Genomic DNA, 23,934 nt, shown 5'->3' with positions numbered 1-23,934 from the left:
GTGGATTTATTTTGTATCCTGCCACTTTGCTGAAATTTTGAATTATTTCTAATAGCTTTTTAGCAGAGTCTTTGGGGTTCTCTAAGTATATCATCATGTCATCTGCAAAGAGTGATAGTTTGGTTTCCTCATTTCCTACTCTAATTCCTTGAATCTCTTTCTCGGCTCTTATTGCCGAGGCTAGTGTTTCTAGTACTATATTGAATAGTAATGGTGACAGTGGGCAACCTTGTTTCACTCCTGACCTTACTGGGAAAGGTTGCAGTTTATTTCTATTGCATATTATGCTTACTTAAGGTCTTAAATATATGCTCCTGATTACTCTAAGGAATAGTCCATTTATTCTTATACTCTCAAGAGTTTTTAGTAGGAATGGATGTTGGATTTTGTCAAATGCTTTTTCTGCATCTATTGAGATGATCGTATGGTTCTTATTAATTTAATTATTAATATGGTCAATTATATTAATAGTTTTCCTAATATTAAACCAGCCCTGCATTCCTGGAATAAATCCTACTTGTTCATAGTGTATTATCCTGGAGATGATTTTCTGAAGTCTTTTTGCTAATATCTTATTTAAGATTTTAGCATCAATATTCATTAAGGAAATTGGTCTATAATTTTCTTTCTCAGTTTTCGATTGACCTGGTTTAGGTATCAGTACCATGTCAGTGTCATAAAAGGAGTTTGGACCCCAATCAAAAATTAAACATGAAATACAAAAATTAAAAGGAGAAATCAATAATATTGAAAGTAAAAAAAAAAAAAACTATTGAATTAATAAATAAAACCAAGAGTTGGTTTTATGAAAAAGCCAATAAAATAGATAAACCTTTGGTAAATTTGATCAAAAAAAAAGGAAGAGGAAAATCAAATTGATAGTCTTACAAATGAAAAGGGGGATCTTTCCACCAATGAAGAGGAAATTAGAGAAATAATAAGGAGTTACTTTGCCCAACTTTATGCCAATAAATTTGATAACTTAAGTGAAATGGATGACTTCCTCCAAAAATATAGGCTCCCTAGATTAACAGAGGAGGAGATAAATTGCTTAAATAGTCCCATTTCAGAAGAAGAAATAGAACAAGCTATTAATCAACTCCCCAGGAAAAAATCCCCAGGGCCAGATGGATTCACATGTGAATTCTACCAAACATTTAAAGAACATTTAGCCCCAATGTTATATAAATTATTTGAAAAAATAGGGGATGAAGGAGTCCTACCAAACTCCTTTTATGACACAGACATGGTACTGATACCTAAACCAGGTAGATCGAAAACTGAGAAAGAAAATTATAGACCAATCTCCTTAATGAATATTGATGCTAAAATCTTAAATAAGATATTAGCAAAAAGACTTCAGAAAATCATCTCCAAGATAATACACTATGATCAAGTAGGATTTATTCCAGGAATGCAGGGCTGGTTTAATATTAGGAAAACTATTAATATAATTGACCATATTAATAATCAAATTAATAAGAACCATATGATCATCTCAATAGATGCAGAAAAAGCATTTGACAAAATCCAACATCCATTCCTACTAAAAACTCTTGAGAGTATAGGAATAAATGGACTATTCCTTAGAATAATCAGGAGCATATATTTAAGACCTTCAGTAAGCATAATATGCAATAGAAATAAACTGCAACCTTTCCCAGTAAGGTCAGGAGTGAAACAGGGTTGCCCACTATCACCATTACTATTCAATATAGTACTAGAAACGCTAGCCTCGGCAATAAGAGCCGAGAAAGAGATTCAAGGAATTAGAGTAGGAAATGAGGAAATTAAACTATCACTTTTTGCAGATGACATGATGGTATACTTAGAGAACCCCAAAGACTCTGCTAAAAAGCTACTAGAAATAATTCAAAATTTCAGCAAAGTGGCAGGATACAAAATAAATCCACATAAATCCTCGGCATTTTTATATATCACTAACAAAATGCAACAGCAAGAGATACAAAGAGAAATTCCATTCCAAACAAATGTTGAGAGTATAAAGTATTTGGGGATCCATCTACCAAAGAAAAGTCAGGAATTATGTGAGAAAAATTACAAAACACTTGCCACAAAAATAAAATCAGATTTAAATAATTGGAAAGACATTCAGTGCTCTTGGATAGGCCGAGCGAATATAATAAAGATGACAATACTCCACAAACTAATCTATTTATTTAGTGCTATACCAATCAGACTCCCAAGAAACTATTTTAATGACCTAGAAAATATAACAACAAAATTCATATGGAAGAATAAAAGGTTGAGAATTGGAAGGGAACTAATGAAAAAAACTTCAGAGGAAGGTGGTCTAAGTGTACCTAATCTAAAGCTATATTATATAGCAGCAGTCACCAAAACCATTTGGTATTGGCTAAGAAATAGACCGGTAGATCAGTGGAACAGATTAGATACAAAGGACAAAAAAGGGTACATCTATAGCAATCTAATCTTTGACAAACCCAAAGATACCAACATTAGGGATAAAAATTCATTATTCGGAAAAAAATGTTGGGAAAACTGGAAATTAGTATGGCAGAAATTAGATATGGATCCACACTTAACACCATATACCAAGATAAGATCAAAATGGGTCCATGATTTAGGCATAAAGAGGGAGATAATAAATAGATTAGAGGAACAGAGGATAATCTACCTCTCAGACTTGTGGAGGAGGAAGGAATTTATGACCAGAGGAGAACTAGAGATCATTATTGATCACAAAATAGAAGATTTTGATTACATCAAACTAAAAAGTTTCTGTACAAACAATACTAATGCAAACAAGATTTGAAGGAAAGTAACAAATTGGGAAAATATTTTTAAAAACAAAGGTTCTGACAAAGGTCTCATTTCCAAAATATATAGAGAACTGACCCTAATTTATAAGAAATCAAACCATTCTCCAATTGATAAATGGTCAAAGGATATAAACAGACAATTCTCAGAGGAAGAAATTGAAACTATATCCACTCACATGAAAGAGTGGTCCAAATCACTACTGATCAGAGAAATGCAAATAAAGACCACTCTGAGATACCACTACACACCTGTCAGATTGGCTAAGATGACAGGAACAAATAATGATGAATGTTGGAGGGGATGTGGGGAAACTGGGACACTAATACATTGCTGGTGGAGTTGTGAAAGAATCCAGCCATTCTGGAGAGCAATCTGGAATTATGCCCAAAAAGTTGTCAAACTGTGCATACCCTTTGACCCAGCAGCGCTACTACTGGGATTATATCCCAAAGAAATACTAAAGAGCGGAAAGAGACATATATGTGCCAAAATGTCTGTGGCAGCTCTTTTTGGTGTAGCTAGAAACTGGAAGATGAATGGATGTCCATCAGTTGGAGAGTGGTTGGGTAAATTGTGGTATATGAAGGTTATGGAATATTATTGCTCTGTAAGAAATGACCAGCAGGAGGAATACAGAGAGGCCTGGAGAGACTTAAATAAATTGATGCTGAGTGAAATGAGCAGAACCAGAAGATCACTGTACACTTCAACAACAATACTGTATGAGGATGTATTCTGATGGAAGTGGAAATCTTTAACATAAAGAAGATCCAACTCACTTCCAGTTGATCAATGATGGACAGAGGTAGCTACACCCAGAGAAGAAACACTGGGAAGTGAATGTAAATTGTTAGCACTAATATCTGTCTGCCCAGGTTGCATGTACCTTCGGATTCTAATGTTTATTGTGTAACAAGAAAATGATATTCACACACATGTATTGTACCTAGACTATATTATAACACATGTAAAATGTATGGGATTGCCTGTCATCGGGGGGAGGAAATAGAGGGGGGGGGGTAATTTGGAAAAATGAATACAAGGGATAATATTATAAAAAAATATATATATATATATAATAAAAAAAAATTAAAAAAAAAAAAAGTATGGGATTGCCTGTCATCGGGGGGAGGGAATAAAGGGAGGGGGGATAATTTGGAAAAATGAATAAAAGGGATAATATTATAAAAAAATATATATATATAATTAAAAAAAAAAAAAAAAGTTTAGAGCCTAACCTTTTACTTTGCAAATGCACACTGTTGTTGCTTAAACAAAAGAAGGCCTCTAGATCCTCAGGAAAGCAACGATCTAAAGGAAGCTTACTCAACCCTTGTGTCTTTTTTCTGCTCCCATTTTTAAAGGTTTCATAGGGAATTGTTTTGTGGAGAATTATTTTCTGCTTGAATAAATAGTATGTTTTTTTATAAAAAAAAATAAAATAAAAGGAGTTTGTTAGGACTCCTTCATCCCCTATTTTTTCAAATAATTTATATAACATTGGGGCTAATTGTTCTTTAAATGTTTGGTAGCATTCACTTGTGTATCCATCTGGTCCTGGGGATTTTTTCCTGGGGAGTTGATTAATAGCTTGTTCTATTTCTTTTTCTGAAATGGGACTATTTAAGCAATTTATCTCCTCCTCTGTTAATCTAGGGAGCCTATCTTTTTGGAAGAAGTCATCCATTTCACTTAAGTTATCAAATTTATTGGCATAAATTTGGGCAAAATAACTCCTTATTATTTCTCTAATTTCCTCTTCATTGGTGGAAAGATTCCCCCTTTTCATTTGTAAAACTAACAATTTGATTTTCCTCTTTCTTTTTTCTGATCAAATTTACCAAAGGTTTATCTATTTTATTGGCTTTTTCATAGAAACAACTCTTGGTTTTATTTATTAATTCAATAGGTTTTTTTTTTACTTTCAATATTATTGATTTCTCCTTTTAATTTTTGTATTTAAAGTTTAATTTTTAGTTGGGGGTTTTAAATTTGGTCTTTTTCTAGCTTTTTAAGTTGCAGGCCCAATTCATTAATTTTCTCTTTCTCCATTTTCTTCAAATAAGCCTCTAAAGATATAAAATTTCCCCTTATTACTGCTTTAGCTGCATCCCACAGATTTTGGTATGATGTCTCATCATTGTTATTATCTTGGGTGAAATTATTAATTGTTTCTATAATTTGCTGTTTCACCCAGTCATTCTTTAAGATGAAATTATTCAGTTTCCAATTTCTTTTTGGTCTATTTACCCCTAACTTTTTACTGAATGTAGCTTTTATTGCATTTTGTTCTGAGAAGAAAGCATGTATTATTTCTGCCTTCCTACATTTAATTTTGAGATCTTTATGTCTTAATATATGGTCTATTTTTGTATAGGATCCATGAACTGCTGAGAAGAAACTATATTCCTTTCTATTGCCATTCAGTTTTCTCCAAAGATCTATCAATCCTAGTTTTTCTAATGTTCTATTTACTTTTTATATTTCTTTCTTATTTGTTTTGTGGTTTGATTTGTCTAAATCTGAGAGTGCAAGGTTGAGATCTCCCACTATTATAGTTTTACTGTCTATTTCTTCTTGCAATTCTCTTAAATTTTCCTTTAGAAAGTTAGATGTTATACCACTTGGTGCATATATGTTTAGTATTGATATGGCTTCATTAGTTATGCTACCTTTCAGCAGGATATATTTTCCTTCCTTATCTTTTTTAACTAGATCAACTTCTGCTTTTGCTTGATCTGAGATAAGGATAGCTACCCCTGCTTTTTTGGCTTTACCTGAAACATAATAGATTCTGCTCCAACCTTTTACCTTTACTCTATATGTATCTCCCTGCTTTAAGTGTGTTTCCTGCAGACAACATATTGTAGGGTTCTGATTTTTGATCCAATCTGCTATCTGTCTCCATTCACATTTACAGTTAAAATTACTAATTCTGTATTTCCTGCCATCATATTATCCCCAGATTATGCTTTTTCCCTTGACCCCCCTGATCCCCTTCCCCGATATTTAATTTCCAGACCCCCCTTGTGACGCGCAGCCCTCCCTTTTTTTAGTATCCCTCCCCCCTCCCTCCAAGTCCCTTCATTTATTCTCCTTTTCCTTTTCACTTTTCCTCTCCCCCCTTTTAATGAGGTGAGAGAAAATTCTCTGAAAAACAAATATGTCAATTATTTACTCTTTGTGCCTCTTCTGATGAGAGTAAGATTCACACAATGATTCTCCCCCTCACTAAATTCCCTCAGGTATGGTGTATTTTCTATGTCTCTTCCTGGGATGTAGTTTCCCTCTTTTTATCATTCCTTCCCCTTTTTCTGAGACGACCTCCTTCCCTATACTACACCCCCCTTTTTTCTTTTATATCAGTAAAATCAAATTATCCATGAGTACTTTTTATATACCCACAACAGAGTTACAGTTCTCAAGGGTTCTGTGTACCTTTTTCTGTTTCTCTTCAGTCTTGTGGATGTAGATCAAATTTTTTGTTTAAGTCTGTTTTTTTTTTTTTTTTTTTTCTTAGAAACATATAGAATTCCTCTGTTTCATTGAATGACCATCTTCTTCCATGGAAAAAGATGCTAAACTTAGCTGGGTAGTTCATTCTTGGTTGCAGTCCTTGATCTTTTGCCTTACAGTATATCAGGTTCCAGGCCCTTCTATCTTTTAATGTGGAGGCAGCCAGATCTTGAGTGACCCTTATTGTGGCACCTTGGTATTTAAATTGTTTTTTTCTAGCTCCTTGCAGGATTTTCTCCTTTGTGTGGTAATTCTGCAGCTTAGCCACTATATTTCGTGGTGTTCTTTTTTTAGGGTCTATTTCAGAAGGAGTTCGATGAATTCTTTCCACATCTACTTTCCCTTCTGTTTCTATTATCTCTGGACAGTTTTCTTTGATAATTTCCTGTAAAATAGAATCTAGGCTCTTTTTTTGGTCATAGTTTTCGGGAAGTCCAATGATCCGTAGATTATCTCTCCTAGATCTATTTTCCAGGTCTATAGATTTTTGCAGTAAGTATTTGACATTGTTCTCCAGCTTCTCATTTTTTTTTTTTGACTGATTCTTGGGTTCTCTGTGAATCATTCATTTCTATTTGTTCCATCCTGACTTTTAAGGAGTTATTTTCTTCTTTCACAGTTTTTAGTTCTTTTTGTAAATGCCCAATTTCATTTTTAAATGAATTATTTTGCTCTATTGAATTTTTTTCCATTTCCCTAATTTTTTTTGAGAATTATTTTCTTTTTCCAATTCAGAAATTCTATTTTCTTGAGACTTTTTTATCTTTTCCAATTCAAAAATCCTACTTTCCTGTGATTTTTTAACCTTTTCTAATTCACAAATTTTGTTTCCCTGTATCTCCTGTGAATTCTTTATTTTTTCCAACTCCAATTTCAGGACGTTGTTATTCTCTATCATAGCTTCCCTTTCCTTTCCCCATTTTTCTTCAATCTCTCTTAGCTTTTTAATAGTCTCTTCTAGGAGAGAGTTATGTAATGGGGGGCAGGAATCATTCCCCTTTAGGTTGTTATCTGCTGACTCTCTCCTGTTAACTTCCTTGGGGTTGGATATCCGCTCTTTCTCTGTGTAGAAGTAATCTATAGGTTTTTTTTGGCTTTTTGCTCATACTTAAAAAATCTTTTGGGGTCTGTCCCTGGGGTAGGAAATTATTTATTTATTTCTTTACCAGCTTCCTCCCAAACAGGATGGATGCAGCGGCCCCTGCGCCTGAGCTAAGAGAGAGCTCTGAGAGAGAGTTCCCCACCCCCTCCCTGGAAGTGCCTCATAGGTGACTAGCACTGCTGTGCTTTGAGGGCGCTGTGTTCTAGTGGCTTCCCTGAGGTTTGAGAATGAACAGTAAAGGTGACACAAAGCTCAGCCTATGCGTCCTGGTGGGGTGTGGATGTCAGTAGCAGGTGATGTGAAAATCCCCTGCGCTCAAACTGGAAGTGTCTGCCAGAAACCGCGGTCCCTAGTTCAAAGGTTCCGCTTCTCTGGGACTTCCGGGGCTGAGTTCCACAGCCTTCAGCTGAGCCAGGCAGTGTGTGTTGCCTTGGTCCGTATCAGCCCAATTCTCAATCTCTTAACTAGTCTCAGGTGGGAGCTAGGGGCCACACCCCCAGTGCCAAGATCTGCTGAGTCACCTCCAGGATCCAGGAAGATCTAATCTATCTTTGAATTTTTAAACTGCCTTAGATTTCTCTTCTGAACTGCTGTATTATAAGCAGAAAAGAGCTAACAGCCTGTGCCAGATTCCTTTATCTCAGTGGCTTCTCTGATCCCAGAGCCCTTCCCAGCGCGATCAGCGCAGTATGCTAGCACCCAGCCATCTGTGCTGGCCTCTCTTCTTCCTCCCCTGGGAACTGACCTTTTCTGTTGAAACTCCAGATTCTCTTCAGCTGGTAAATTGTGCTTCCAGTCCTTGTGGTATCTATCAGTCCAGCGCTATTTTTGAGGCTGATTTATCTAATTGGTTGTGAGGGAGTAAGGACGTTCACAGAGTTGTGTGTATCTTCTCTGCCATCTTGGCCCTGCCTGGAGAGTAAATCTTAATAAAGAGTACCATTAATAATGAAGTAGTAATGATACTAAATGTATATGCACAAAGTGGCAGAGCTGGCAGATTCCTAAAGAAGATTTCAAGCCAGTTACAGGAAGAAATAGAAAGCAAAACCATTCTAGTGGAGGATCTCAACCTTTCCCTCTCAGAATCAGACAACTCTAATCACAAAATAAACAAGAAAAAAAAAAAAAAAAAACTAGGGAGATTAAGAGGATCCTAGATAACCTAGATATGATAGACACTTGGAGAAAATTGAATTAAAAAAAATAAAGGAAATTACTTTTTTTTTTTTTTTTTTCCTGAATAGTACATGGCAACTACACAAAAACTGATTATGCATTAGGACACAAAAACCTCATAATCAAATGCAGAAAGGCAGAAATAGTAAATGCTTCTTTTTAAGAACAAAATGTAGTAAACATAATATTCAATAAAGGGCCAGGGAAATATAGATTAAAAACCAATTGGAAATTAAGTAATCTAATTCCAAAAATGAATGTGCCGAATAACAAATCACTGAAACAACCCACAATTTCATACAAGAAATTGACAATAATGAATCAACATACCAAAACCTTTGGAATTCAGCCAAAGCAGTTCTTAGGGAAATTGCATATCTCTAAATAGGTGCATAAATAAAATAAAGAAAGAGGATATCAATGAAGCAGGAATACAACTAAAAAAGTCAAAAAACAAAAACAAAAACAAAAAAACAACAAATTAAAAATCCCCAAATAGATACCAAATAGAAATTTTGAAACCCAAAGGATAAACTAATAAAATAGAAACTCAAAAAACTATTGAGCTAATAAATAAAACTTTGTTGGTTCTATGAAAAAACAACAACAAAATAGATAAAGCTTTAGTTAATTTGATCAAGGGAAAGAAAAGAAAAAAAAATAATAACCAATATCAAAAATCAAACTGTAACTTACCACCAATGACAAAGAAATTAAAGCAATAAATAGGAACAATTTTGTCCAACTGTATGGCAGCAAATTTGACAATCTAACTAAAATGGAGGAATTTTAATAAAATATAAATTTCCCAGATTATCAGCAGAGGAAACAAATTACTTAAATAGTCACATGTTAGAAAAAGAAATTGAACAAGTCATTAATGAACTCACTCAGAAAAAATCTCCAGGGTCAGATGGATTTCCAAGTGGATTTCCAATTCTTCCAAACATTTAATGGACAATTAATTCCAACACTATATAAACTTTTAGGAAAATTGGTAAAGAATAAGTCTTGCCCAAGTTCTTCTATGACAGAAGTATGGTACTGATACCTTAATCAGGAAGAACCAAAACAGATAAAATTGCAGACCAATCTTCCTAATGAATATTGATACAAAAATTTAAGATAAAATATTAACAAAGATATTATAGCAATTTATAAGCAGAATAATGCACTATGACCAAGTGGGATTTGTACCAGGAATGCAGAGTTGGTTCAATATCAGGAAAACTAAAAAAAAAAAAAAAAAAAAAAAAAAAAAAAAGTTAATGTGGAAGAACCAAAATGAATTAATGATAAAAAATACAAAGATGGTGGCTTAGCAGTACCAATCTAAAATTATATTATAAAGCATCAGTCATCAAAATCATTTGGTACTGGCCTAGAAATAGAGTGGTGGATCAGTAGGAACATATTAGGTACATACCGCACAACAGTGAAGGTCTATAACAGTCAAGCATTTGATAAACTCACAAACTCCAGTTTCTGGAATAAGAATTCAGTATTTCACAAAAATTCCTGGGAAAATTATAATATGTCAGAAACTCAGCATAGATCTACAACTCACATCTCATACCAAAATAAGATCAAAATGAATACATGATTTGGATATAAAGGATGATCCCATAAACATAAGAGGAGAACAAGGGAAAATTTACCTATCACATCTTTGGAAAAGGGAGGAATTTATGATCAAAGAAGAACTACAGAATCTTATGAATTACAAAATGGACAAATTTGATTAAATAAAATTAAAAAGCTTTTGCACAAACAAAACCAACAGAAAGAAAATTAAAAGGGAAGTACAGAGCTGGGAAAAATCTTTACAGTCAGTATTTCTGATAATGGGCTCATTTCTAAAATATATAAAAAATTGTGTCAAATTTGTGAGAATACAAGTCATTTCTCAATTGATCAAAAGATATCAATAGAAAATTTTCAGATGATGAAATGAAAATCATTGTATTTATATGAAAAATTACTCAAAATCACTATTGATTAGAGAAATGTTAATTAAAATAACTCTGAGATACTACCTTACACCTCTCAGATTGGCTAAATTGACAGAAGAAAGTAATAATAAATGTTGGAGAGAATGTGGGAAAATTGGGATACTAATATATTTTGCTGGAATTTCTCTGGAGAACAATCTGAAACTATGACCAAAAAAACTGTGAATAACTTTTGACTCAGCAGTTCCATTACTGGGTCTGTATCCCAAGAAAATCACAAAGGAGGGAAATGGATCCACACATACAAAAAAAAAAAATTGTTTGTAGCAGCTTTTTTGTGGTAACAAAGATTTGGAAAATGAGTAGATGCCCATGAATTGGGGAATGGTTCAACAAGTTTTGTGTCATGAAGCTAATGGAATATAATGGTTCTATAAAAACATGATAAACAAACTGATTTTAGAAAAAGCTGGAAATATTTACATAAACTGATATTGAGCAAAACAAGGAGAACCAGGAATAAATTATACACAATAACAGCAAGAATGTACAATGATCAACTATGAAAAGCTTGGTTCTTCTCAGTGGGTCAGTAATCTAAAGCAATCCCAATAGACTTTGGACAGAAAATGTTATCTGCATCTAGAAAAAAAGGTAAGGAGATTGTAAAGCAATACATGCTATGTTGATTTTTTTCTGTTTTTTTTTTTTTTTTCCTTTCTCCCATGGCATTTTCCTTTTTCTCTCATTTTTCTCTCCCAACATGATTTATAAAGCAATATGTACTAAAAAACTAAAAATAAATAAATATTTTTCTTTTTAAAAAATGCCCTAAATCACAATTGATTAGAGAAGTAAAAATTAAAACAACTCTGAGATATCACCTCACACCTCTCAGATTGGCTGAAATGACAGGAAAAGATAATTTTAAATATTGGACCAGGATATAAGAAAAATATTTGTTGGTAGAGTTGTGAAATGATCTAACCATTCTTGAGAGAAATCTGGAACTATGACCAAAGAGGTATGAAACTTCATACTTTTTGACCCAGCAGTGCCATTACTGATCCATATCCCAAGGAAATCATAAAGAAAGAAAATAGACCCACATGTGCAAAATTGTTTGTAGCAGCTCTTTTTGTGGTAGCAAAAAATTGAAAAATGAGTACATGCCCATCAATTGGGAAAGGCTGAAAAAATTGTGGTATATGAATGTAATGGAATATTATTGTTCTGTAAAAAATGATGAACAAGATGATTTTTAAAAGCCTGGAAAAATTTACACATTCCATCATGTTTTGTGACACTAGAATGTGATTCAATTCCCCTGAGTCATGAACCATTTAGTCAGAAAATGTTTACAGACACACATTGACATTGAGTGGACAGGTTTGATGGAACTAATGTTTATTTCAGTGAATAAATAATAATAATAATAATAACAATAATAATAATAACTTTTATTGTTATTACTATTGCTGATACACCAATCAATGTTTTTTTTGTTGTTGTTGTTGTTGTTACTATTGTTTGATTAATGAATAACCTTCATCTGAATACATGATCAAGGACTTGTCATTCTTTCAAAAGGCCTTATGGAACAGCAATTTATAATGCTGCTCTCCCGAATTCATTGGGCTACATATAGTCTTTGCTTTTAATTTTGTTTTTTAATCTGTCAGTCTGTTAGAAATTAAGATATACCCTTATCCTGATAAGGTGGCCTCTTTTTCTTACAACCACACACACACATACACACACAAAGAGTAAATTACAAATGGGGGTGGGAGCAAAAAGAAACTGTTGATAGAAGGAAGAAACTGGAATTAGCAAGGGTTCAGTAAGACTTTCAGTAAAGATTTTAATTGAGATTTAAATGAAGAAAGGGAGGTCAGAAAGGGAGACTATAACTTTGTTCCTCTTCAGGAATTAAAAAGAATAACTACATTTACTGCTTCTAATTCAGAGCTATATATTTGAGAATGATTTTTTTACTTACTACTTGGTAATTGTCCATTTGAAAGAGATCCTTCTTGGACTGTCTCTCCATTCACTCTGGTGTTTGTTTTACTGTGGTCAAAGTTTTTTTATCCTCATTGGTTTCAGATACCAAATTAGGGAAATCTGATAATGCTTAAAAGTCAGGATATTTTTAAGAAATTAATTTTGACTTCAAAAATATAAAGAATCTATAGATAATTATTTATGCATATGGTCACAATTTTTTTTTTTTTTTTTTTTTTATGTTCACACTTGCAAACCTTCCATTTTATCTTGGGAAATCAGAAAAAAAAAATTCTAACATTCAACAAATAATCTTACTGCCACCAAAAATAGACTCTCCTTAGGAATATTTTGATTCTCCCTGCCACGTGAGTAATTTGGGTCATTTAATAAAAAACTTTTCAAAAATTCCTTCAACTACAGGAAGCTTCCTAATTCTTCCTATTTTTATCTCAGTTATTAGTATCATCCTGACTGCAGTCAGCTTTACTTGGACTAGTAGAATTGCTGTTGCTTTTAAGACCTTTTCTGTGAGCTGCTTTCATTCTTCATTTCTGCACCTGCTTTAGATCCAGAAGATGATTAACTTTTTTTTTTTATCTTTGCCAATGAACTTTTCAGGTTCTTTCCCCAAATTTCCTGAAGGTGTAGGAATCCTGGGTGAATCTACCTCTTCCTTTATTGCTTTTTTCATCTCATCTTCAATCATTCCTTTTTTCTTCTTTGACTTTGTGAATAATTTCTTCAATTAAAATTAAGTTCTCTGAATTAGGGCACAGAAAAATCTCAGGTGCATGTAGTAGTTATGTATCATACATAATTCTTAAATGGTCCCAGATTACTTTAGAGAAGATCTGTCTCCTTATGTTCTGACTAAACTTATCTTTCATGCAGATCAAGTGGAAGAACCAAATGTGAGGCAGCACTGCATAGAAGAAGCACGCTTCTATCTCAGTGCTTTAAAAACTTCCTAAACTAGGCTACACCAACTCTTTCCTTTTTTTTTTTTTTTTTTTTTTCAGCAATACCTTCAAGGCCCCAGCTAGGGAATTGGGGCTAGGATCCTTCCATCTGTGTAGAAATATAGGTGAGATAATGTTTTCTCACCCTTTTCTTTTCCCTTAGGTTATCATTTCCCTTCCTCTCAGTTTCATTTATTCTTTGAGGATTGTCAAAATATAACAAAATCACTCCCAGACTCTCTGTTTTATATTTTGTGTATTCTAACACTCCTGAGGAAAAGAGGGAATTAAAATGGACCTTTACTTCAGTTTTCCTGCATTAAATTGTAGAAGGCTCCTCTTTATAAAGTTCTTTCTGATTCTTCCCTTGGATTTATTTGCATATGTTCTTTTTGACTCCTGTGCTTGTATCACATTTTCTTTTCAGCTTTGTTCTTTTCATGGGGAATGTTTGGAAGTTTTTTTTTCTAATTGAAGAAAATGATGATATCACTATGTTCTCCTGTTTTTTTTTTTTTTTTCTCATTTTATTTTGTTTCAATTCATACATCCTTCTCTTTCTGAATCTTTCCTCTATAGTTCTAATTTCTTTCCAATTCTTTTGTCTACTGTTCTCATTCTTATATTCCAACATTTTAACATTTATCAAATTGTTGAATTTTTTTTTTTAATTCTAATTTATTTTATAGGCAATTTGTGTTTTCCTTAAAACTTTGCTTATTCTGGTCTCATAATGCTTTTTATTCTATCCTATTTGTTTACTCTTTCTGAATAAATACTGAAGGCCCTTCCACTGGGAGTAAAGTTTCAGATCCCCTCCCAGAGGTGATCTAAATATGTCAGAGCAAATTTACTAATAGAAGAAGACTTAAATCTAAGTCACATTCAGTCCCACTCCTAATGCTGGCCCCACCCAAAACCAGACTGGAAAGGGGGGAGGGGAGCCTTTTCTTAATCCAAGAGCTATGTCTAAACTTCCCCTCCCCTTTCCTTAATCTTGGTGCTTGAATCCCATGCCCCCTTTCCTTCAAGGATCCAGATGGTTGTGAGCATGTTGAAAAGGCTGCCTTGTATTAGGGTTGGGTGCAGGGGGAAATTGAGCCATATTCTTTCCTTGTATTCTGTTATTTTGGCTAGTCTCATTAAAAAAAACAAATAAATAAATAAATAAAAATAAATTTACTTGTTTTCTCTATAACCTAAGCTGCTTCAGAAATGGGGCAATCTCACTTTTGTATTTATATCACCAATACCTGGTTCAGTGGGTAGCAAAATATAGATCCTCAATTCATATTTGTTGAATGAAATTGAAAGGATAAAGAGTAGTTAAAAGTCTATTCAATTTAGAACCTAATGACACTTGTTTGAATCCCAGTTTTGCTACAGACAGGTTATATGCATTTGATTTCTTTGTGCCTTAATCATTTCATTTGTTAAATGGGAATAATATCTGACCTTCCTACCTTAAAAAGCTAACTTGATTCTAGTTAGATAATCCATAAAACATGTCAAAACTTATGAAGCACAATATAAATGAAAAATATTGTATTATTATATATAGAGGGGCACAGATAGTGAGGGAACTCTGGGTAAGGTATAAGACCTTTCTGCCTAGAGGAAACCTGGCTCCCCATCTCCCTTTGATGCTCTCACCTTTCCTGAGAAGTCAAGGAGGGAGTGACCATCTGTGTTCCACTTGAAGCAAGAGATACTTACAGTAAAGAGGAATTTACATTTCTATAGTAGGGTGTTTATAGTTAGCACTTGCACAGTATGCTGTGGTGATGTGGTGTTGTAATGATTCCATAGTTAGGACATGTTCAGTGTGCTGTAATGATGTAATTATACTTCTGTATTCAGGGGCTGAGAGGACTGGAAATAAACAGATTCCATCTTTGATCGGCCTAGTGAGTCTCCTGCCTTCTTCACTCCTCCACTAAGACAAGGACTCATGCTGGTCCCAAGATCCTCCAGAGATCTAGTCTGGACAGTATATTTTGGCACCCCAATTTGGAGGCTCTAGAAAGCAGGACACTACAATCATGTATTATAAGGAGTTTTTATTTTAACTTCTTGTTTAATATTTATTATTTATGAGATTTCATCCTTCACAACAATAGTTGTCTTAAAGAATAGGGATAAAAATTAAAAGGATTCAGGAGGTTACATTAAACTAAAAAAAACTACAAAAGCCACCACTAGCATAATAAAATTGTGTTTTTAAAAAAAATTAAAAATTCTGAAAAGGCACTTTTAAAAATTACTCTTCTCTGAGACAAAATTGTTATTTTTCTTTTCTTTTCTTTTTTGAGTAATGGGAAAATTTACACAAGTGAATCTATGAAAACGATTTATTTTATTTCTTCATAATTTAACCAAATTTTTAATTTAAAAGAACACAGAGATATAATCCAGAAATGCTAGAGTGATGCTAGAAACCTGTCTATGTTAGAAGCTGAATCATAAATAAAATTTCCCTATGCTTTCCCTTCAATTTCTTTAAATAGTCTTATTAAAATATTCAAATGAATACTTGTAATGAATAAAACAAAGAACCTATATAACTAGATATTAAGACAAATTATGTGACATAGTACATGCAAGTCTTAGTTACCATACTTAGATAATTAGGGACTTTTTATTCAGCTAGTATAGGCAACTCAGTTCCCTAATAGTAATATAATGAGCTATTAGATTCAATAATCTATCAGCTGTGTTATAAGTATAATATATGATGCTGGTTTAAAATAAATTTCATTCATTTTATCAAATTAGAAATTTATTTAAAAATATGATACTATCTCAGTTGTTAAATTACAAATAATTGTAATGATAATGTCAATGTGCAATGGTTCAATTTTTTTCTTTTTACTTTTGTTTCTCTATTTCTAAAATTTTGTATTCTCAGTGAATTTTTCCTTGAATGAAGAGTCATAACACAATCCACTGGTAACTAAATCATATATTGGGGATTGAGAGGAAGCCTTGATTGGTTTCTTTTTAGTGTTAATGCTTCTTCCACATAGAACAAATTGCACCATGCCAAAGGCATTTTTGTAGTTACATGGAATTGGAATTGCCAGTTCTTCCTCACCAAGATAAGTAAAGAGACATTAAAAGACATAAATTCCTTTTCATTATTTTTATATTAACTACTGTTAACTCGAACAAATCCTTAGTTTTTATTAAGTGCTTTGGGGAGGTTAGAAAGGTTAGGATGCTGAACATGGAAAAAAAAGACAGAAAAATTAATTTTTCTGCCTAGTTTTGGAAAAACTGAATTTTGGGGAAAAAATCACCAAAAAAGTTTTTATCTAGAGATAGATTATATGCTATTTTAAAATTAAATTATAAAATCTCTGCTGTGTGCATAGTGCTTTGCAAAGTGTCAAAGTTTCCCCAAAAGCTCAACATTTGGTGGGGGAATAGATTTAAAAATTCATAAAATAGTGATAACATATGTTAGAAAAGTATTGACAAGGAAAAGACTACACATAATGGCTTGAGGAATTCAAAAGAGATCGATTCCATTTAAGAGTTTCAAAGAAGATTTTATGGAGAAGGGAACAACTATGTTAGTAATGCCACTAAGGATAGAAGGGAAGTCCATTCAAGACATGGGAGATGGTTTACCCAAAATCATAAAGAAGGAATAGAGCAAGATTAAATTAGTATCCTCTGAGCATCTTAGTTTAACAAAATGATAAAGTAATTGAAGGGAACCACTGAGAGAGAAAGATTGGATAATTTGAAACCAAAGTATAGAGCACTCAGAATTCTTGATCACAAAAAAGCAATACAGAAGAACATACAAAAGAATACAGTTGTAATTGTATTATGTTGAAAAACTAATTCACAAGCAAATGAATTTTTTAAAGTGTCTTTCTGGTAAAAAAAAAAAAACATTTTATTAAATATTTTTCTTAAAAGTCTAATATTGAATATATATGAAGAATAGACAAAAAAATACAACACTAAAAGGCATGTTTCAGTAGGTAAATGGTCCAATTAGTTAAATAAGTCTTTAAAAAGAATATTTTCAAAAGAATTTGAAAACCTATTCAAAATTGTTAATAAGATGAATTAAAATGAAAATAATAATAAGCTTGTATACTTTACATCATGTAAATTTGTATGGATGGATTGGTCTGATAATACTGGTATTCAATTTGAAATGTTTAAAAAAAATGATTAAATTGTCCACACATTTTCATCCAGCAATTTTATTAAATGGCATTAAAGAAAGAAATATATGCCAAAAATGTTTATAATGGTAGTTTCCCTGGTCAAGAACTGGAAACAATGTTGATATCGATCAGTTTGGGGAATACCCAAATAAACTACAGTACGTTAATATAATGGAATATTATTATAATGAATATGAAAAATTCAGAAAAGATTTGGAATATTTTGTATATTGATAAAGAGTAATTTTAGCAAAACCATGAACATAATTTTTGCAGTTAGTACAGTGGTATAAATGAATTTGTTGATCCTTGAATGGCTGATGGAAAAGCCAATAAACTTCACAGAAGTGTGATAATCACCCATCCTTCCTATATTCATTCAATACATTTGCATCAAGAAACCAAAAGAGATAAATGATTCATATTAATATTTTATAATTATGCCAAATCATTATTTATAAATTCTATCTCTTTTATACTGCCTGACTTTGTCTTTTAAGATACTCCTACATACCTATCTTCTTGACTTTATCTTCATTATATTCTGTTCTTTGCCTGATTATGCTACATTTTTACTTGTTTTCCCCTTGAACAATCAGGCTATTATGCTTTTCATTGTTTATATAAGAAGTTAGTTACCTTCTTTTCAAATTAAATGGTCTCTTTAAATCCAAGTAAGATACAGTTGTTCTTAAATATTTTTCACATCAGTTCTACCTAATGCATTAAGCATTTAACAAGAAAAAAAAAACTGTATTGTGCATAGGACTCAAAATGCCACAGATTAAAAAATAGATAATATAGGATTATAACATTTATATTAGTATATGTTGCTATTTATATATACAACATTGTTTATTTCCTTGTACATTACAGAATTTAATAACATCTATTGTTTTGAAGAATTTGTAAATGCTGAATCAAGAGACAATAAGTTCTACTACATTCAGTTTAGTGAAGAAGATGTAAAATTCAAAAAAGATACTAATATAATATGGACAAATATATATATATATATATATATATATATATATATATATATACACACACACACACACATATGTATGTCTTCACATATACATAAATATGTATATGTGTATGTTTATAGAATATAGGTAGTTCAGGGAAGATGTGTACTAGCAATTAAGAAATTGTGTGCAAAAAGTTGATACCTCTAGTATTAATATATGATGATAAACTTCACCCAAAGAATGATCTGGGAGCATCCTAAACAGCTATATGTAGGTTGAAGGTGATTTGGTGATTATTTTTGATGGATTTTTGATTTAATGAGGATAATAGATGGAGTATTAAAAAGAAATAATGGAAAAAGGTGCACTCTGAATTGAGAATCAATATGTACTAGGAAAAAAAAACTAAATAAAGAAACAAACAAAAATTTCAAAACAAAGAAAGAAAAGAATGTGTTGGAAGATCAATGAAGAGTGAAATAATGTTATTGGTATTCTGAGAGTATAGCAAAAAATCACCTATACAGATAAGAAGGGTACAGGGAGCAAGATGAAGTCAAGAAAGTATATCAAAAGACTGAGATAGAAGAAATACATGTTATGCAGGTTGAATTCAATTGTTGGAGCTCATACCGCCAAAAAAGGGGATGATTAATAAATTCTAATCTGTCTTTGTGATAATTTCATTAATCAAAACCAGGAAAAATGACAGACTTGATTCTGTTCAAGAATGAAAAACTAGTTGCTGCACTAGAAATGACAGGGATTTTACAAACAAATATCCATTCTTTCTTTAAAAGAAATAGTTTCAAAGTAAAAAATGGCATAGCCTGACATGAATCCTAATTTTTGTAAGATCATATTTAAAATGCTTTAAGAAAAAAAGACAATGTGGCCTGACCTTAAATAAGATGACATAATTGAGCCAGAACTTCAAGATTTTGTAATTTGAGAGGATATGCCAAAGCCCTCTTTCAAGAATTTATGCTTACCTGCATTATAAGATAAAGCATACAAGTCATAAAGATTATTTAACTTATAGACATTGAAATTTCCGATTGTATGACCATCATATTCTGTAGTGAATATCACATTTGGTTAAGAGCATTCACAATTTTGAACATATCTTTTTAAAAATTTAGCCTGGATGGATTTGAAGCTATACAATATGGAGATTTAATGGTAGCAGATAATTATTCTGAAGATAAAGATTGGAAAACACTCAAGTAAAATTTCGCAGAATTTTTAAAGTTGAAAAGGATCTTTTAGGTGAGGGGTTATAACCACAATCTCAAACTCCAACCCTACTATAGTATCCCTGACAAGGGGTCATTCTTTCAGCAAAAAGTAATCCAACAAATTGAGATTAAGTGTTTACTTTTTGCAACACACTGGTCATTCAATCTCTATTTGAACACTTGATGAATGGGAGATTCAATACTTCTATAACATCTTCTATTTAGAAGGTTTATTATATCCTGAAGTGCTGTAATTTGAAAGGGAAAACAAAACAAAACAAAACAAAACAAAACAAAACAAAACAAAACAAAACAAAACACAAATTTAATCTTTATGGCTCCAGAGGGAAGAACTAGGAACAACAGATAGATGCTTTTCTGGTAGAAGCTACCAGATTGCTTCTCAGTGTAAAAAAAAAAAAAAAAAAAAAAAAGAAGTTGGTGCCAATCCGAACTGTCTGAAATTATAACAGGCTGTCTCTATAGTCCCATCACTCGAGGTATTCGAGCAGAAGATAGATTGTCACTTGTCAGGAAAGTACTAGAGAGAATCATTGCATTTGGTTAGGAATTTCAGGGTAGGTGCCCTCCAAGGATTTTTTCAACTCTAAGAATTTGTAACATAATTATGATCTTGCTATCTTTGGAATCTAAAGTTTGAATATTTAATAATATGAAAATATTAACTTATTTACTTTTATATTTTATCACTCAAATGTTTTAACTTCCCATAATTTTGAAGAGGAAATCTTTATTTCTTTTTTTAACCTTTCCTTATACTTTTCCCCTTGACAGTTGAGAAATGGTAAACATTCCAAAATATAAAAACCTTGCCACTGGCAGTATGAAGCAGGTGTAAAAGCTGGAAAGGGAGCAAATTGTCCCCACTGTTATCTTAGTAAATGGCTTGATACTGACAGCATACTTTAGCTGTCTTTGGCTTTCCAGAAAATTTATAAATTGGACTCAGACAGCTATTATTCTAGATAAAGTCCAAATCACGTGCAGGATTTTCAAAATTCTATATATTATATAGTGCAAAGCATCTGGTATGCTAAAAGAATTGTCTTAACTATAACAGGAAAACCTGCCAAATCTAGTAATATGATAGTGACAAGAAGATGAAACATTTGAGAAATAAGCAACCTATTCTTGTAATTTTTTTCTAAAAGTGCAACATTTCTGTTTTGTATGAAAAAAATATTTTTTATTTCTGCAATGGTATAATTTAAAATGAATGATATGAAGAATGATGAGTATGTCAATTTCTTGTTCAAAAGTGAAGAAAGTACAAGGACTAGTCCATAAACACATGAAGCTCTATTTCCTCATTTGTAATTTCCTATCTTTTGAAAATGCTCATGATTATCTCTTCTATTTTCTAGTTCTAGAAGAAAGTTAAAGAAAAGAAAATAATTATTTATAGTAGATTTCACTGAAGGAAAAAAACTGGCTTTATATCCTGCTTCTTCCACTTACTATATCTGTGACCATGGACAAGTAATTTATCCAGTTTCTATATCTATAAAGTGGAAATTATAATAATATTATAATATCTATCTTAACCAAGTCTTAACAATCATTTAGTAGAGAAAATTGAAGCCTAAAGAACTAAAGATATTACCATTATTATGAAACAATATGTAGCAGATACAGAATTCAAAATTTAACTCTAAAGTGAATATTTCTTCAACCACATCACATAATAAAACTGTATCACAGTAGCATACATCCATATCATGTTTGTAACTTGTTTCCTAAACTCATTCATTTCCTGCTTCTGCCTGAGTGGTTTCAACTCTATTTATCTTTCTATTCATTTTAAATCTAATGTTTTCTGCCTTTCTTCACAGTCATGGATGTCTTCATAGAAGTTTATCTCTTTATAGTAAATATTATTTCTCCACTCACAACTTTTATCTAATAACATGTTTAAAACAGTATGTCTCTTTATTGAAATATCATGAGTCACAATTAATAAAATTGAAATCTGTTTTTGGAAAAAATTATGGTCCCAACCTACCGAGAAATGATTTTCAATTGTTAGTGTTTTTCCATCTGATATTATCTTCCATTTATTCCACACATACTCTGCAGAGACCTAAAATTTTATTTTGTTTGTACTCCCATCATATATTTGATCCTTGGTGTACTATTTTTTCCCTTTTTTATGTTTCCAGTATCTATAGTGAGCATTTATTAAATTATTGTTCATTAACCAATGAACAATTGGAGGTACATACACATTGGAGATTAGAAGAGAGACCTCTCCATCTCAGCAGTCCTGCATCCGCCTAATCATCTCTATGATTAGTCTGCTGGTAACGTTGAAACAGTCCTCCTCCAACTATCTGCAAAGGTGGGTAGAATCCAGATCTTTCTTTCTCATGCCACTGGTGAAGTACACCATATGTACTTTATAAATAATGTAGGTATACATGTATGTATGTATGTACGTGTACATGTATATATGTCCTTGTGTATATCATACCACAAATATATGTGTGTGAACATATTTATATGAATATAGAATCATATCTATAAAATGCTTCCATATATATTAGCCTACTATATATATATATATATATATATATATATATATATATATGATTTCATTATTATAAAGAACTTATGGGTAAGGAAACTCCTTCCACCAATGGAAATCTGGACTTTATAGCCTTAAACAGTTGTCTAGAACAGTGGTGGGCAGCTAGAAGGCACACTGGATAGAGAACCAATAATAAAATCCTGATAATATTAATACATTTATTAATAAATTAGTATACAGTCCACTGAAATGCTTAAGTTTGGTTTAGAGGCTCCTGTTTCTATTTGAGTTTGACTACATTGCTGTTGGGTGAATCTTGACCTGTCTAAAGATTGGAGGAAAGAAGTATGTGAATTCAAGAAAAGATGATTAAACATTTCTATCTAAGTAATATATGTATCTAAAGTATATGGATATAAACATACATAATGTTAGATATACTAAGTTAAGATGTGCATTATAGATACATATGTTACTTAGCTATAGATGCTATTTTTATATATAAATACTTATATATATATATATATATTATATATTAATTATTTTTGAATATTCAGTTATTTTTCCATATGCACACATAATTATGTATATATATACATATTCATTTATTTAAACTATAAATGAGAAAATATTTTTCATATGTATCAATGTTGACAGATAACAATATAAATATAGATGATTTTTGTTGCTTTTGTTGAATTGGCAGCTAAATAGAACTCAAAATGTGCACAGAAGGAAGCAAAGTGTTAGGCTAAATTTCATAAAAAGAGAAGTGAGAGAAACTTGTACATTACACATCAAATAATATGAATTTGTTCCCAGTAAAATCATAGGAAATATCATTTTAAAAGTTTTCCAAATTTTCAGAAGAGGAATTAATGATTAAAAAGACACAGCATAATTTCCTTATGGAATATGAATCTTACATCCTTTTTTGACAAGTCTAATACATTGGTCAATCATTGCTAAATATAATTCCCTAGATTTACTGAAAAAAAACTCATAAAATTATTGTGAATAAGATGAAAAGATAGCTAAGCAATAGTTAAGTTAAGGAGTCATTTAATGACATACACAAAGAGAAATAATCAATGGATTGCTTTGAAATTACTCTAGTAAATATATTTTCTAACATAATGTGTCTGCCTTTGTCTCTACTTATTTAATTTGTGGATTATGCAACTTGGGAGGGATGGTTAATAGATGATAGAGACTTTGGGGAAAAAATACAAAAAAACAAAAAAAACCCAAATCTTTCTCTCTGTGTCTCTCTGTCTCTCAAGGTTTACAATAAAGAAGTAAAGTAGATGACTAATCTCTTTAAAAATACCTTGGAGTTCTGGGAGCAGAGTTGAGATGGCAGAGTAAATGAGGAAGCTGCTCACACTTTCCTAGTTTCCCCTGAAAATGACATGAAATCAAGTCTCCTAACAGAGTCTGACCAAATGAAATGACTCTCCAGCTCAATAG

At 32.0% G+C, this 23,934-nt stretch overlaps 1 long non-coding RNA gene across 1 annotated transcript in view; it reads left to right on the top strand.

The window, feature by feature from the left end:
- Positions 1-23,934, top strand: part of LOC141560720 (uncharacterized) — an 87,843-nt gene that overhangs the window by 49,268 nt on the left and 14,641 nt on the right. The window contains exon 3 of the long non-coding RNA XR_012487796.1: positions 22,097-22,275. This is a non-coding gene — a long non-coding RNA (uncharacterized LOC141560720). The remainder of the gene's footprint in view (positions 1-22,096; positions 22,276-23,934) is intronic.

This window comes from Sminthopsis crassicaudata, chromosome 3, assembly GCF_048593235.1.
Source record: "Sminthopsis crassicaudata isolate SCR6 chromosome 3, ASM4859323v1, whole genome shotgun sequence".
In the NCBI taxonomy this organism is placed as follows: Eukaryota; Metazoa; Chordata; class Mammalia; order Dasyuromorphia; family Dasyuridae; genus Sminthopsis; species Sminthopsis crassicaudata.
Note: the sequence above shows the minus strand (reverse complement) of the source record. Positions and strands in the feature narration are given on the sequence as shown.